This window comes from Peromyscus maniculatus, chromosome 22, assembly GCF_049852395.1.
Source record: "Peromyscus maniculatus bairdii isolate BWxNUB_F1_BW_parent chromosome 22, HU_Pman_BW_mat_3.1, whole genome shotgun sequence".
Classification (NCBI taxonomy): Eukaryota; Metazoa; Chordata; class Mammalia; order Rodentia; family Cricetidae; genus Peromyscus; species Peromyscus maniculatus.
The window spans coordinates 56,286,494-56,301,521 of NC_134873.1; the positions used below are offsets into that span (position 1 = coordinate 56,286,494).

The window sequence follows — 15,028 nt, forward strand, 5'->3', positions numbered from 1 at the left end:
ATAACTTCCAAGTTTTTTCAAGGTATACCTCAGAAATTTGTCCTCCTCAGATCTTCAGATAGAAGACCTACTAATGATTTTTTTTCCCTTTCAGCTGACTCACTAAAAATATTCTCTCTTTACACAGCACCCCATTAGCATGCAGTGATTTTACATATGAAATTTTTAGCAGTGGGAAATTGAATGACAAAATGAATAATCACCTCCTCTAGGGAAGGGATTTTTAAGAGAGTTGGTGCATAATGTATAAGTCTAATATACAGAAGTGTGCTTAGAGAGTGTGGGGGTGCCCAGATGCTTGTTAGCAAGAATATGGGAATGATTTTTTGAAAAAAGAATGAAGGAGCCGGTGGTGGCGGTGGTGGTTCACACCTTTAATCCCAGCACTCAGGAGGCAGAGGCAGGTGGATCTCTGTGAGTTTGAGGCCAGCCTGGTCTACAGAGTGAGTTCCAGGATAGCCAGGGCTACACAGAGAGACCCTGTCTCAAAAATAAATAAAGGATACAGGAACGTCCTTCCAGGTTTCTTAGGTTGGATTTTGGTAAAAGCTCTCTTGCATAACCTTCCTTGCTGACCTCTCAAGAAGAGAAAGAAAATAAAAGTCAAGGGTTACATTTAAAGCCATTGTGGTTTATGTGTATTTGAGACTGTTCCAAGTCAATTTATTTATAGAGCACTTGTCTTCCGAAACATGACATAGAGCACTGCCTAGCTCCGGCAGTAGCCAGCTGAGAAGCAAAGTCAGCGATGACCACCCTGTCGGAGCCTTGGCCGTATCTTTTTTCTGTCCGGTTCCCATGGTGAGATCTTAGAGTTCTCTACCTTTGCCCATCTTGGGAAAAATGAGAATGGACTTCCTCCTTCCACCGCCTCTTCCTCATTTGCAGAATTGAGATACCACAAGCCTTATCTTTGGACAACTTCCTCCCCATGGCCTCTCTCTTCTAGCCGGTTTTGCTGGTGAACAGGAGCAGAGGGGCGGTCATCATGGCATTCTTGAATATAGGGCTTCTCAACAAACTGAAAAAATTAAGTCCTAAATTTTCCAGGGCATTGTGTGTCTAGACTGTGTACGTAACCTCGAAGGAACTGGGAAGCCAGGACAGAAATCATTTTCTTCTGTAGTTCAGAGAGTAGGAGCCTGGATGAAAAAGTTAAGCCGTTTTTTTCCTTTTGTGAGGCAAAACAGGGTTGATGTGTTTCTTAGCTTTCCATCACTGTGACAAAATACTTCTCAAAAGGACGAAAGAGCTACAGCTCCTGCCTCTGAGGCTTCCCGGTCACTTAACTCTGTCGTCTGGGGCCTCTAGTGCGGGGAGAATATCCTAGAAGCAGCAGGAGACAGAGCAAAGCTACTCTTGGCAGCCAAGAAGCAAAGAGAACTTGCTTTTCTGATCAAGCCTCTCCTCCAAACCCATTAATCCATGAAGCCATGAATGAATGAATCTATTTGTGAGGTCAGAGCCCTCGTGGTCCCATCACGAGCTGAAAGGTCCCAACTCCGGGCACTGTTGCCTGGATACCAAGCCTTCCACACATGAGTTGTTATAGAATATCTATGATCCAACCCAGGGCTAGAGAGATGGCTCAGCATGTAAGAGCTTTAGCTGCTCTTTCAGAGGACTAGAGTTCAGTTCCCAGCACCCACGCTGGGCAGCTCACAGCTGCCTGCAACTCCAACTCCAAAGAATCCAATGCCCTCTTCTGGCCTCTGCAAGCCCAGACACTCATATTCATGAAAGAGTAAACACACACACACACACACCCTAAATGCTAACAGACAGGAATCCAGCCAGATCATGTTTTGCCTACTGCATTCTCGGTTCAATGAGGGCTGAAGAATATAGGGAAGGAACGAAATCATCGCATCATCATCCCAAATCACTCATGCTCGTACACATAAGAAAAGGCGAGGGCCTTCAATGTTGATGTTGACATACTGCTACTCTTTTATTTGCTCATCAAAGAAGTTTTGAAATATTAGTTTGGGGTTCTTAGAACCGACAGGTTTCTGAAGCTGTTGAACATCCAGTGCTAAAACCAGACCCTTCCAGGAAAATCGGGGTGTTTGATCATCCTGAAAACCTTGACCACTCATTCAGTAAATACCAATAGACTGTGTTAGACACTCTAAATGCATTGTGATGGAAGTGAGCATGGGAAGCCATAGAGAATATACTAATGGGCAAGGGAGACACTTTCTAGACACTTAGTATCTCTGCACTTTCTGTTGAGGCAACAGATGACAAGGAACAAAAATTCATCTCCTGGTTCTGAAGGCTGGGAGTCCAAGAACATGGTTCCAGCACTCAGTACCTACTTGGTCTAAGTACCTTCTTGCTCTGTCATAGCATGGTGGAGGGCTTCACCGTGCGACACAGACCAAGCATGCTAGTTTGTGCCTGTCTTCTTACACAGCCGCTGAAGGGCACCCTGATCTGATCTAACACTGATGGCTTCCCAACCGCACACCTCCAATTACCAGTGACATGAATTTGGGATTTAAATTTCACATGTGAATTCTTAGCGGGCACATCCGTATCATAACACACCGGAATCAGAGTGGAAGCGGAAGAGGAGGAAAGGGGTGCTTTAGGCCACGTAATACAAAGATGAAGGAACAGGGAGACGTGATCATTGCCCCGTCTGTCATCATGTCATCTCCAGAGAGCTAATGTGCATCCCTAGGAGAGTAGACTGAGGAAAGAGCCTACCGCCTGGCTGTCTGAGCAGGGAGTTCTCCAGTCCTGGAGAAATGGAGCAGCCTCGAAGGTGTGTATGGTGGGATATGATCCGGGTAGGAAAGTACCCCTCAGTCCTGTGGGGAGGGGTGTCTAGAGGGTGAACAGATTGGGACGTTCAAAATGGAGGCCCTGTCGAGAAATACTGAAAATGCTGCTGGCATCTGCTTGGAGGCGGGGGTGGGGGTGGGGGAGTGGGGGGTTGGGGGGGTGGGGGGGAGAATGGGGAGTGGGGAGGTGGGAGGAGAGGGAGAGCCGCCACCGCACCTCACCCTGTCACTCACAAGTGTCTGTGTGTGTTGAGCCCACTCCTGCGAGTCTTTGCTGATTTGCTTCCTGTTTCCTTTCTACTGGACATTGGCTCGTACTTGGACCAAGGCCTACATCCCCCACCCCCACCATGTCTTCCTAACTCCAAGAGAAATGATCGTTTTCTCAAAATCTGTTAAATGGATATGAATGAGAGATAAAGAAGGGCTCTTAAGAGGGTAGAGGGGGGATGGGGACAGAGGAAGGGAAGGAAAAAGAGAAGGTAATGAAATTCTTGTGGGAACTACTGGGAGGAAGGAGGGGACCAGCAAGAAGGGGCAGGAGAAATGGAGGAGGAACAGTGGAGGACCAGGAATAAGATAAAAGTTTGTGAATAAAGATGCCAAAATGAAATCTATCACTTTGGGCTGGTGAGAGGACTCAGTGGGTAAGAACACTTGCTTCGCCAGCACAAGGACCTGAGTTTGACTCCCTGGCACCCTCATAAAAGCCAGGCATGGCATTGATGCCTGTGACCCCAGCATTAGGGAGTAGAGCCAAGCGGATCCTGGGTGCTTAACTGAAACGTGAACTTCAAGTTCAGAGAGACCCTGCTCCAAGGGAATAAGGTGGGTGACAGAGCAGGACATCCAACATCCTCCACTGGTTTCCAGGTGTATGTATATATACAGGGGCACACACACTCATACACACATACACACACACACACACATGCACACACATACACGCTCATACACACACATACACACATCACACACACACTCATACACACACATGCACACACACAAAAACCATCACTTTGTATGCTAACCTACAAATTAGTTTCAAACAAAACAAGTTTGGTAGACATGGTTGTTTGCACTTTTTTTTTTTTTTTTTAGACAGGCCCTCACTACATAGCTCTTCTGTCCTGGAACTCACTATGTAGACCATGCTGGCCTCAAACTCACAGATATCCACCTGCCTCTGCCTCCCAAGTCCTGGAAGTGCTGGGATCAAAGGTGTGCATCACCACACCCCACCTTCCCCAGGGTTTTCTTTTGTCATTGTGTGATCTTGTTTATGTTATTTTTAAATTGAGTTTCTAATTGTTTTTGCCTCTCGTCTTATTTAGAAAATATATTAGCACCATGAAATTAAGAATTAAAGCAGCTAACCACCAGATAATTAAGCTGAAACAAAGTGTGTTTTTATTCTCAGAATGTTTGTACAGAAAAGAGTTGATCTTGTTGCATCATTGGTAGCATGAAAGACTGCGTGGAGATGTCTCTGCAAGTGGACCTCAAATTACTTACCTCATTTTCTTTATAGTGGCTTGGTTTCTGACTACTGTAAGACTGACAGGTGAAACGAGGGACGTCGGTCCTCAAGACTCGAAGGTTGGCATTATTGCAGACTGCTCCCTTTTCTTCCTCATCTTTCCCCGTTCTCATTGGTTACCCAGCCCATCTTTCCAGGCTCCCCTTGTGGAACTTAGGGGAGATGGCTGTCTGCTCCGAAGGGCTTTAAATGATCTAACTAAACTGCCGTACACGGAGGAAAGATGTGCTTTGACTCCAGGGTTTATTCCACGGTCACCGGACCCCATTGCTTTTGGAATTGTGGTGAAGCAACATGTCATGGCCCTGAGAGTTCATGGCCAAGGATATCTGTTCACTTCATGCTGGCCAGGACACGGAGACACAGAGAGGAAGGGGCTGGGTCCCAATGTCCCCTCTCTGAATTGTTTTTGCATTTTCTATTTATGATATTGCTATTTCTGCCTTCATGCATGCTAGGCAGACATGTTACCAACTGAGCCACACCCCCAACCCCAACAGTGATATTTCTGAAATATTTCTGAAATATTCTAGGTTTGTCTATTCATTTCCTTACAGCATTGTTGAGTTTGTTCCTCTATTTCTTGTGTTTCTGATAACCTAGAATATAGTTCTAAACACTTGACAAGATTCAAGTTGAAGACTCTAGGAAAAAATATCACAGGTACTATTTGTATATTCCACATTGTGTACTCTAAAGAGCATGTGAGAGCGTTGTGTATTCCACATTGTGTACTCTAAAGAGCATGTGAGAGCGTTGTGTATTCCACATTGTGTACTCTAAAGAGCATGTGAGAGTGTTGTTCTACAGCATTGATAGTAATTTGATCATTTAAGATGGCAGACCTCATCATGGAATATACTTTCCACTTTTAACTAATAAGCGGTTTGTGGGGTAACACTCTGTCCCTCTATAGAGATCTGGTATTCTTATAACTCCTTAGCCCTTCTCTTTTTTTGTGAACATTAGTACAGTTTTGGTTCTCTCTCTCTCTCTCTCTCTCTCTCTCTCTCTCTGTGTGTGTCTTAGTTTTATTTGTTTGTTTGTTTGTTTGTTTGTTTAATGTGTATGAGTGATCTGTTTTGTCTTCACACACATCGGAAAAGAGAACCAGATCCCATTACAGATGGTTGTGAGCCACCCTATGGGTGCTGGGACTTGAACTCCAGACCTCGAGAAGAGCAGCCTGTGCTCTTAACCGCTGAGCCATCTCTCCAGCCCCAGTGTCTTAGTTTTTGATACTCAAGTCATACCAGATTTGGTGAGTGTGAGCAGTTCGGATCAACTCCTATGTCCTTTTGCTGTGGCTCTATCAATTTTGGAGTTCTGTTTGGCTTTCTGATACAAAATGTCCCAAGTGTAACTTGTATTTTCTCTGACAACTCCTAGAAGAAGCCACCTTACTCAAGGATCCGAAGGGACTTTAAATGCATCCCCCCACACACACACCCTGCTCACTTTAAACACATTAAAAGCCATTATTATGTGTTTATTTTCAGCTGTTCATAAATGCTTGGCTGGCTATCTGTTGGTCCTCACAACTTCTTCTTAACACAGCCTTTATCCTGGTGCCTTGTTCTCTAGGCGAGCTCTGAGTAGCCCTGAGCATTTCAGGTTCTTCCCCATGCTGTCTCCTGTGAGAGAACCCTGAACCTGCCTGGAAACCCCAAAGCCCACGGGAAGCTGGTGGAAGGGGGCTTAGAGGGGCAGGGCTTGACGGGATGGGGGAGGCACGGGCCCTCCGCGCAGGAGCATCAGAACTGCCTCTGCAGAGGCCCCCTCCCCCCACACCCCACTCTAACCACACACTCACTGTCATTGCTACTTAATGCTCTTCCTACAGGACGGAGGGGACGGGGAGAGGGAGGGGACGGGGAGAGGGAGAGGACAGGGAGAGGGATGGGGACTTAATGCTCTTCCTACAGGACAGAGGGGACGGGGAGAAGGAGGGGATGGGGAGAGGGCAGGGATTCTGTTTTACATGGAAGTTCAAGAAATCTTTTTTTTTTTTTTAAATAGAAGTGGAAGTTCCTATTCTAAATGTAAATGTAAAAGTCTACAAATATGAAGCTAGACTATAACATGTTTAATTTAGGAACTCAGAGCATAAAAATGTGGGGTGTGTATGTGTGTGTGTGTGTGTGTGTGTGTGTGTGTGTGTGTGTGTGTGTTGTGTGAGTGTTGGTAGTCTAAAAACTTTGAAGGGCAAGGTTTAAATTCAGGGTTTTTGGTTTATGTTTGTTTTGTTTTGTTTTGTTTTGTTTTGTTTTGTTTTGTTTTGTTTTGTTTTGTTTTGTTTTGGTGTGGGGTGGCCAAAAAGATGGCCCAGCAGCTAAGAGCACTTGCTGCTCTTGCAGAGGACCCAGGTTTGGTTCCTAGCATTCACAAGGCAGCTCACAACTGTCTATAAGTCCAGTCCCTGGAGATCCAACATCTTCTTCTGGCCTCTATGGGCACTACATGCACGTAGTAAGTACACTTACGTGCAGGTACGATACTCACAGATATAAAATTAAAAAAACAAAACAAAACAAAAAAAAAAAAAACAAAAAAAAACCATGGCTTTTAGAATAGAATGGAATTTTGAAACAGAGAATGAAGAGAAATAATCTCTTGTCAGATAGAAAGCAAAGTTAGGTTTGAAAAAGTAGTTTTACTGCTAAGAGTCAAACTGAAATCCTAAGATGATGCAAAATTTGCAGATCCCACTAAAATAAGCTAAGATATTATGTCATATTTATATACGTATTAATAATCTATCAGTGAATAAAAAAGCTGAGTAATTTTACATATGCCATATGCTAAATGTAGGAGCAGACACCTACAAGATTATCAAGACAGAGAAGATAACCAGAACCTTCCGTCCAGACAGAGGTTAAGGCAGGCTCTATTAAAGATAATGAATGAAAGCAGGGGAAGTAGCATACACCTAAATTCCTAGCAGAGGCCGGAGAAGCAAGACTTCAAGGCTAGCCCAGGCTATGTCTGAGTCCAGCCAGGGCACCTGTCTCCAAAAGTAAAAGAATGAAGCTTAAGAATCCAATTTCCAAATGAGCCATCAATAGAGAGATTCCTTGAGTTGTTGTTTTCTTGAATAAAGCATGACTTCCCGAGTCGGGTTAAGTATCCGGTCTATTGGTATTGGAAGGTTGTTCTGTTCTTCTGGTATCCATGTAACGGATCCAGTGTAATGCCTGGCTGTAGATGTGATCAGAAGTAAGGTTATCCGAAACATCTTGGAAGGAAGAGAATTACTTTCCACGGGAGAGAGAAATGATAAACTTGAATTCCTTAGGGGGGGGTTAAGAAGAGAGGGGAGTCTGGAGTTTGAAGAGAAGACTTAGATGTATGTCAGATAGTCTCGGGGCCTCCCTCACCCTCTGTGTCAAGGGGGCCAGCCCCCTTAAGACATTAGCCTGACTTGATGCCTTGTACTAGTCTAGGCTGACTCATTGCTGAGACACAACACATTCAAGAGTACATACTTTAACTATGTGTATTTACTACAGGATTATTGAAGCAGCTTAAAACCCCGATGACAATAAAGTTCAAAGACCGGGCTGTGGCCCAATTTAATTTGGACACCCAGGCCTTTGGTTGGATGCTGCTTTAAAGTTCTATGGACCAGCTGGGGTTGGGGGGAGGGGAGGGTGGCACAAGCTGGCAATCTCAGCTCCCCAGGAGGCTGAGAGAGGGTAATAACCTGAAGATTGAAGCCAGCCTGGTCTATATGGACAGTTCTAGGTTATCCAGGGCTGTATAAGGAGATCCTTTGGAGGAAGGGAAAAAAAAAAACTAATTCAAAAATAAAAACGAATTTTTAAATGTGAAAGTTGTTACCTTATAGGCTGGACACAATACTGTCATTAGCAGCAGGGACTCAGTTCTTCTGAAACTGACATTCAGTGACAACCCTCAGCCACTAGAACTTTATGCCTTTGACTCTGGAGTCCACGATGCAGTAAAATAGCAACACAAAAGGAACTTGCCTAGAGAGATAGGATCTCTTCAGACGTTAACTTTTCTAGCCCTTCAGACAACAGCTTTAATATATTAAAGTATACTGACTGGCCTTGAGGGACTGGAAGAAACGGCCTGCCTAGGACCTTCCTAGCCTCCTGCACAATGAAGACCCCACCCAGGCACCAATTCCCTTTGTAATATTTGCATTTGTGCATTGCAGCACTCGGGGAAGTACTAGGACTTCTCTCCTGCAGGCTGCCTCCCCTCAAGGGTCTGCTCTAGGTAATTTTCTAAATTGCAAACGGCAAAGTCCTGGCCCCAGCCTCCACCTCAGAGGGCAGCATATTGGTAGTTCAGCGGTATGCAATGAGCTAATGCCCTGTCAGCCTGTTTCTATGCGACAAAGGCGGAGGTCAATTATGACTCCCCGCAGTGACCCACAGCATCTCTCTAGCCTTTCACCGCAGTCTGTTTTGAAGAGCAGACACTTTCGCATTTTTAAAGGGAACCAGAATTATCATTCCAGTGATAAACTGCCATACAGACAGACATTCTTTTATGACTCACTGGAGTGCAGGTCTTAAGAGGTTAGGCATTCGGTCTCGGCATTTATTAAAGAGAGTGAAGACAGATAGATCAGAGAACAAATCCAACATTGCACATCACAGATGCCAAGCACAACAGAATTATCTTCCAATATTAATATACAGGCTCCATAACCCACGGGGCAAAACCATGTTTTATTCAAGAAAACAACAAATCAAATAATCTCTCTATAGAAAGCCATTTACAGCTCATTTGGAAATTGGATTCATAATCTTTAATAAAGGCTGTTTATACCCATGATGAAGGAGTCTCAAATAAATAAAACTGGAAGCAATGATAAATTAACCTTCCAGCCTGTGTGTGTTTACTATGCTGTAATCATTCAAACCCACTGAAGACAGATTTGTTTTTACCAGTTTCCTAAATTCAATCCAATGAGCTCCTGGTTCTTATACAAAACCAATTCATATTGTCAAGTGACGGCAAGGAAAATTAATATTATGCTGGTTCTTCTTATCCAAGGGGACTTTACCAAATGCAAGTAATAATACACGCTGTTCCCATCCAGAAATCTATTATTTAGATGTAAATTCTAAACACATGCTCAGATACTCTTAAAGTGGCAATAAAATAGAAAGTTGACCCCCGGGGGAACATGTCATACCCAACCGACGTGCTATAAAAAGAAGCCTAGGGCCTTGGTTAGAAAATACAGAGCCATGCTAGGATTTTGTAGAGACACCAGGATGACAAAGCCCTCCATTTAACAATCAGGGCTCATTAGCACCATGGAGTCGGTGGCTGGAAGGGGGTGGAGGTCTTGTGCTCTCTCCCTGGCACCATGAGCTGCAAACCAACCAGGACACAGCTTCACCCCAGAGCAACAGCGTTCCACCTCAGTAGAGGCCCCAGCGGGACTGAACCTCCCGGCTCCCGAACTTCCTACTGATTCACTTTCAGTCCCTGAGATGGCAGCTTCCCCAGGAAATCCCAGACACTTTCCTCTTGGTAACTGTATACCTCCCCGCCCTTTTCCTCAGGGGTGGGGCTGGGAGACCCCCCCCCCCCAAGACACCCATCCCATTATGTCCACCTGACTAAATGATGTGAAGATATTTTTCTTCCCTAGAATCCTTGCTGTTTGGAAGGCTACCTGAGGCCACAGGGGACAGACTGGAGACAGGTTTTATATATGGCAGGCACTCGGCTTCACACCGCTCTGCCTTGTTTTCAGTTGAGCAGACTGATGGAAAGGAAGGGGGGGGGGGCGGGGATGATGATTCCTCAGGGGGGAATGTGGGAGGAAAAGGTAAACAGTGCGTGTGAACTGCCAAGAGGCTGCCCAGGACCAAGAAAGGAGCATTCTCTCTGTCTCAGTCACGGGGCAAATATTTACCAAGCTGAGACTCTGCACAGCACTGTCCGCATCTGGGGGTGGCTTTCCAGGACCTAGAATTAGGACTGCCCAGGCTTCCCCTTTTCACCTAGTTGAGCCGGTGTGGGGAAGGAGAAGAGGATTTCAGAGGCAAGCAACCCCGGGCTGGTGTAGATCCCTTGGCAACACATAAACAGCTGCTGCCTTTGAGTTGCTTCTCTGAAGTCAGGTTTCCTCATCGGCAGCGAAGGATGATGCCGTTTATCTTGGAGTGTTGCTAGAAAAATGAGAGGTAGCACCCGTGTCTTGGCACCAAGTCCCCCTCCGCCACCCCGACCTCACGGTCCCAGACCTCATCCAGGATGGGACATTTGTCATCCATCCAGTACTCCCCTTTCTCCGCGTCCTTGTGAGGCCCAGCAGAACAGGAGATACACCTTGCTGACTTTCCGGCTCCGAATTCCCCTGGGCGGGGGCGGGGTGGATCCAGCCGCGTCTCCCTCCGGCTCCTGCACCATTCTGAAATAGAAGAGAAGCCTGGCTCTTGGGCTCTTTGGCTAGCTTTCCCTTCTCTCTGCTCTGTTCTCTGCTGCACTCGGGCTCGCAGCCAGAAAGAGCCCACAGTCTCCCCTCCTCAGTGTTTCTTATATCTCCCCACCCCTCCGCCGCCGCATGGAGGGGAAGACACCAAGGCTGTGACAAAGAGAATGCTTCAGAATGCCCCAGCACCCCTGCAGCCCCTTCAGACCTTAGCCTGGCGGAGAGGAAGGGGACAGGCCTCCAGCCCAGAGTGTCCTCTGAAGCACGTCCCCTCCCCCAGCACCAACCAACGCAGTGTTCTGGAGTTTTTGGCATTTCACAAGTACCATGCAGAAGCGTTTACAGAACTGAGCTAGCCTGGTCCTCTCCAAATCTGGATACAGGCTACATCCTACCAGCCCTAGTTTACGCATGTGGAAACTGAGGTTCGGGATGGTTAAGATGCTCCTCCAAGTCACAGCCAGAAGGCACTTGGGATGAGATTCAAGGGCCCCAGTCTGTCTGACCCCAGAGCCCACCCCCTAGGCCTCAGCAGGCAGCCTCTGTAGCAGGTGGCAGGCAGGGAGCTGACTCACGGCTTTCCATTCACTCCGTTCTGTTTTCTGCATTCACATTGGCTTCAGCCTAATGAACAAATATCGCATTATGCATTTTTCACTTTGCAGACAATCTACAGGAGACGGTTGCCGGCAAACCCAAAGAGTCACAGCAATGCGGTGACAGATTAACAGCCTGGCTAGGGGGTGAGCCAAAAATAGATTCAGAAACGATCTAAATCAAGGATCCTTAAGCAAGGGTTCAAGAAAGGGGACTTCTGGTGAGACAGTTGAGCCCTGAATTGTAAGTACATATGCATATCTTCTTAGGGCAAGGGTCCAGATCCTCCACCAGATTCTCCAAGAGGTTTTGAACCCCGAAGGGTTAAGAACTGGACACGGTTTGGCCAAACCCAGGCCTCTTATTGCCAGGCTCCCTCCTGGCTGTCCTGTGAGGGGGCACAATTTGTGGAAGAGACAACCAGAGCTAAATACCAGAAGCAGAATCTGAGCTCTGGATCTGGCAGGCGTTTTAAAGACTCATGAATTATTAAAATGGCTAATTAAGTCAGCCCTCACCAGAGAATATCTGCTCTTCCCTCATCGCTGAGCTCACAGCTGAGACTCGACTTCATTCCATTCTGTGCTCAAGTGCAAGGTCACCTGGCTCCTTCTCCGCTGATCTAAGGAGAACCGGGAGCAGGCTGGCACATTTTATACTGCCTGCTGGGCCTCAGTGTGTGCATCCTGGAGGTTCTGACCCATTTTCTCGTCTCTGCCCGCCACGATTCAGGAAGCCCTACAGGAAGCCATTGCTACACGAAGCCCACACCACTGATCTTGTTGGGCCTGGTCCTCACTGGTCTATGTCAGCCATGAGTGTCCCTACATCTTCCTCTCTTGCCAAAATGACCCTCTCCACAGGACACTGTGAAGGCGTGGCCTGGAGCCAAAAATATTCCGTGGGCATCGAGTCAGCCTACGCTGGAAGGCCACGTGGCCGTTACCTTTCTGTGATGAGGATCTTTGTGCCCAGGCCTGCATTTGGGATCACGCTGATGATGACTTCTGCCTTTCCTCCCCCTTCATTCTGCATTCATACCCCCACTTTCTAGTTCCACTTCATTTGGGGAAACCTCCTTGTCTGTGCCAAGCTAGAGATATTTAAAACCTGGATTAAACAGGAAATCTTCTTTCCACCACTTCCCGTCCCTAGTCTTTGAAGCTGATCACTGTTCAAGAAGTTCTGTTGCAAAATGATGACGTAGAGCCCAAGTCCAGAATGAGGACTCACTCAGCCACCTCATTCCCAGAGTCCCTCTGCCCCAGCCCGTGGCCCACGGGCCACTCTGTCCTTGGGTAAGGCTATAGCCTCATCACCAGCCACATGTACAGTGGCACCGCCACCCCAGGGCAGGGATTGCTGCCCACCTGTCCTGACCTTTGATGCCTTGGAGAGCACAGCCAATCCCAACCATCCCCTTGCTGTGCCCAGATCCCTGCCAGGGATCCAGCAACAGAACACAGACCTTCTCCACCGCCACACCCCAGTACATCCCAAGTGGAGGGTGGCAGCAATAACAGCGCGGCAAGAGAGAAGGAGGCCTGGCAGGGCCTGGGTGTCAGGGCAGGGAGCAGATGTCAGTGTGTCCTGGAGAACTGAGACAGGACCGCAGGGAAGTGAAGACCTCGTTGTCCCACTAGACTTCATTCACAGAGCACAAACACAAAGATAACAAGAGTTTCCTGATGGCAGTCAGGTGTGGTCGTGGCATACACTTACCCTCACAGGCAGGAACACCAGAAGTTCAAGGCCATGTTCCTGCTGCATAGTGACTCTGTGGCCAAGCTGGGCTACATGAGACTCTGTCTCCAAGCAACAACAACAGAGAATTCAAGATGTCGATTGCAGAATTCTACAGTTCTTGTGTTACGTTGATGGTGGGAGGCCTGTGGGACCACTGTCGCCCCTGAAGACACCCTGCTTGCCAACCTGTGCCCAGAAAGTTTTCGCATAACTCTAACCTGCAAACATTTTGAAGAATTTAAAGAATCAGAAAGTAAAATCTAGAGGTTATGGCTACCACCCCTCACCACATCCACAGTCTTGCACATACATAGGAGTCATGACTTAGAGATGTTAGTCCCTCAGATTCAAGGAAGAAGACCACCAACCCAAATCATCATGGCCAAACTAAATAAAGCAAGCTTTTTAAAAATTCTTTTACATAGGCTGTCTCTCCCTAAAGAGATCAGCATTGGGCATGGGTAAGATAAGGATTTTTATAGCTTAGGAATAGGGGGTTTCCAAATGGGGGATTGGGCAGGCAAATGGGTGGGGTGACAGGAACAGAACATAAGAATAACAAGTTGGTCATAACAACCTCCAGAAACAAAAACATGATTGCAAGGTGGTCATAACAACTTTTTAAAATGAAGACGTGGTTGCCATCTCCTGGAACAGGCAGTACAGAACCATCTGTAGGTAAGGGTCCAGGTGGGGCATAGACGAATCCCTGAGAAACAGAGGTCCAGTCATAAACAGGAATGAGCCTGTTTGCCTTTAGTATAAGATGGTTTGCAAGCCGAAGATGGAGGCAGGCTGGTTCATCAGAGACTTGGAAGTACAGCGGTGGGCAGGTTAGTGAAACCTTCCACTCAGCCACTTTTTGGACGTAATCAGACATAGCGGCAGAAAACAGAAAAGTCTGGATTTTTGTTGTTGTCCTTTTAACGTGTGATTTAGCTATAACTTGACTCCCGTGTCCCACTGAAGTCATTTCCATTTTACTCCATCTTCTCAGGCCTCCTGGGGAAGGAGCCGCAGCCCCACACTTTGGATGTGAACCTTGTGTTAACCACTGGAAGCTGGGCACTCTTCTTCTCTCCCTTGAATCTTTAATTCATGACTGTAGCTGAATATCCTAAAAAGACTTTTAAGAGGTTGATTGATCTGATGGGCACTGGCCTGGACTGGATCCCATAGTGGATAACACTGTTTGTTTCAACACAGGGGGAACGGTCCTGTTCCTCAATATGAAGGCTTGCTGGAATGAAGCCCCTTCTCCAGCTGGGGTTCTGAGCTTGCCTGGGCAGAGGCTGGAGCCTGTTTGTGCTGATAACACCCGACGAAGACCCAACCATGAGAACGGAGTACTTTTTGATTCGGAATTTCTCTTTTAAGCGTCATCTACATTTGGGGCAGCTAGATGACTCAGAGGTAAGGAGTTTACCAACAAGCCTGATGCCCTGAGTTCAATTCCTTTTTTCTCTAAGAAAGAGGAATTGTGGGTTGTTTCTCTAAACAGACGAAGAATTAAGTTATACCCTGAACCCCATTGAGCCAACATGTGTTTCCCTTCTCCTTTCGTGGAAGGCAGAAATGAATCTTGCCTCGGAGGGCCTCTTCCTTCACTTCCTAATAGTCCTCGGCTAATAAAACCAAGGCTAGTCCTGAAATTACGTTAAATCATTTGAATCCCCATCTTTCTAGAAGTTTTAGCCTCTATTGGTCTTTCTTGAAGAAGCAGAAATTACCTTTTTTCCCCCCCTCTAATGGATGTGAAGCAAAATCACGAAGGAGGAGTGGAGTTGAAATGGAAGAAAAACTTGGAGTCACGGTGCGTGAACTAGCTGTGTCCGGTTTCTTGGAGCCACGGTTTCTTTAGGGTGAAAAGGATCCCTGCAAAATTCCTTTTAGGCACCTCAGAGGGCTCCAGGCTCTGCGGGGAAACTG

At 46.7% G+C, this 15,028-nt stretch overlaps 2 long non-coding RNA genes across 3 annotated transcripts; one reads left to right on the forward strand and one right to left on the reverse strand.

The window, feature by feature from the left end:
• Positions 1-1,336: 1,336 nt before the first annotated feature.
• Positions 1,337-4,849, forward strand: LOC143270204 (uncharacterized). Its single transcript, XR_013047228.1, has 2 exons — positions 1,337-2,773; positions 4,324-4,849. It is a non-coding gene; the product is annotated as an uncharacterized LOC143270204 (long non-coding RNA).
• A 527-nt stretch (positions 4,850-5,376) lies between these two features.
• LOC121825118 (uncharacterized) lies at positions 5,377-13,157 on the reverse strand. Of its 2 annotated transcripts, XR_013047229.1 has the most exons (5): positions 13,076-13,157; positions 11,872-11,975; positions 11,332-11,380; positions 8,173-10,735; positions 6,871-7,530 (listed from the first exon to the last, which is right to left on the reverse strand). It is a non-coding gene; the product is annotated as an uncharacterized LOC121825118 (long non-coding RNA). The 2 variants fall into 2 exon arrangements; XR_006067221.2 differs by having other exon boundaries at positions 5,377-10,735.
• Positions 13,158-15,028: the final 1,871 nt, after the last annotated feature.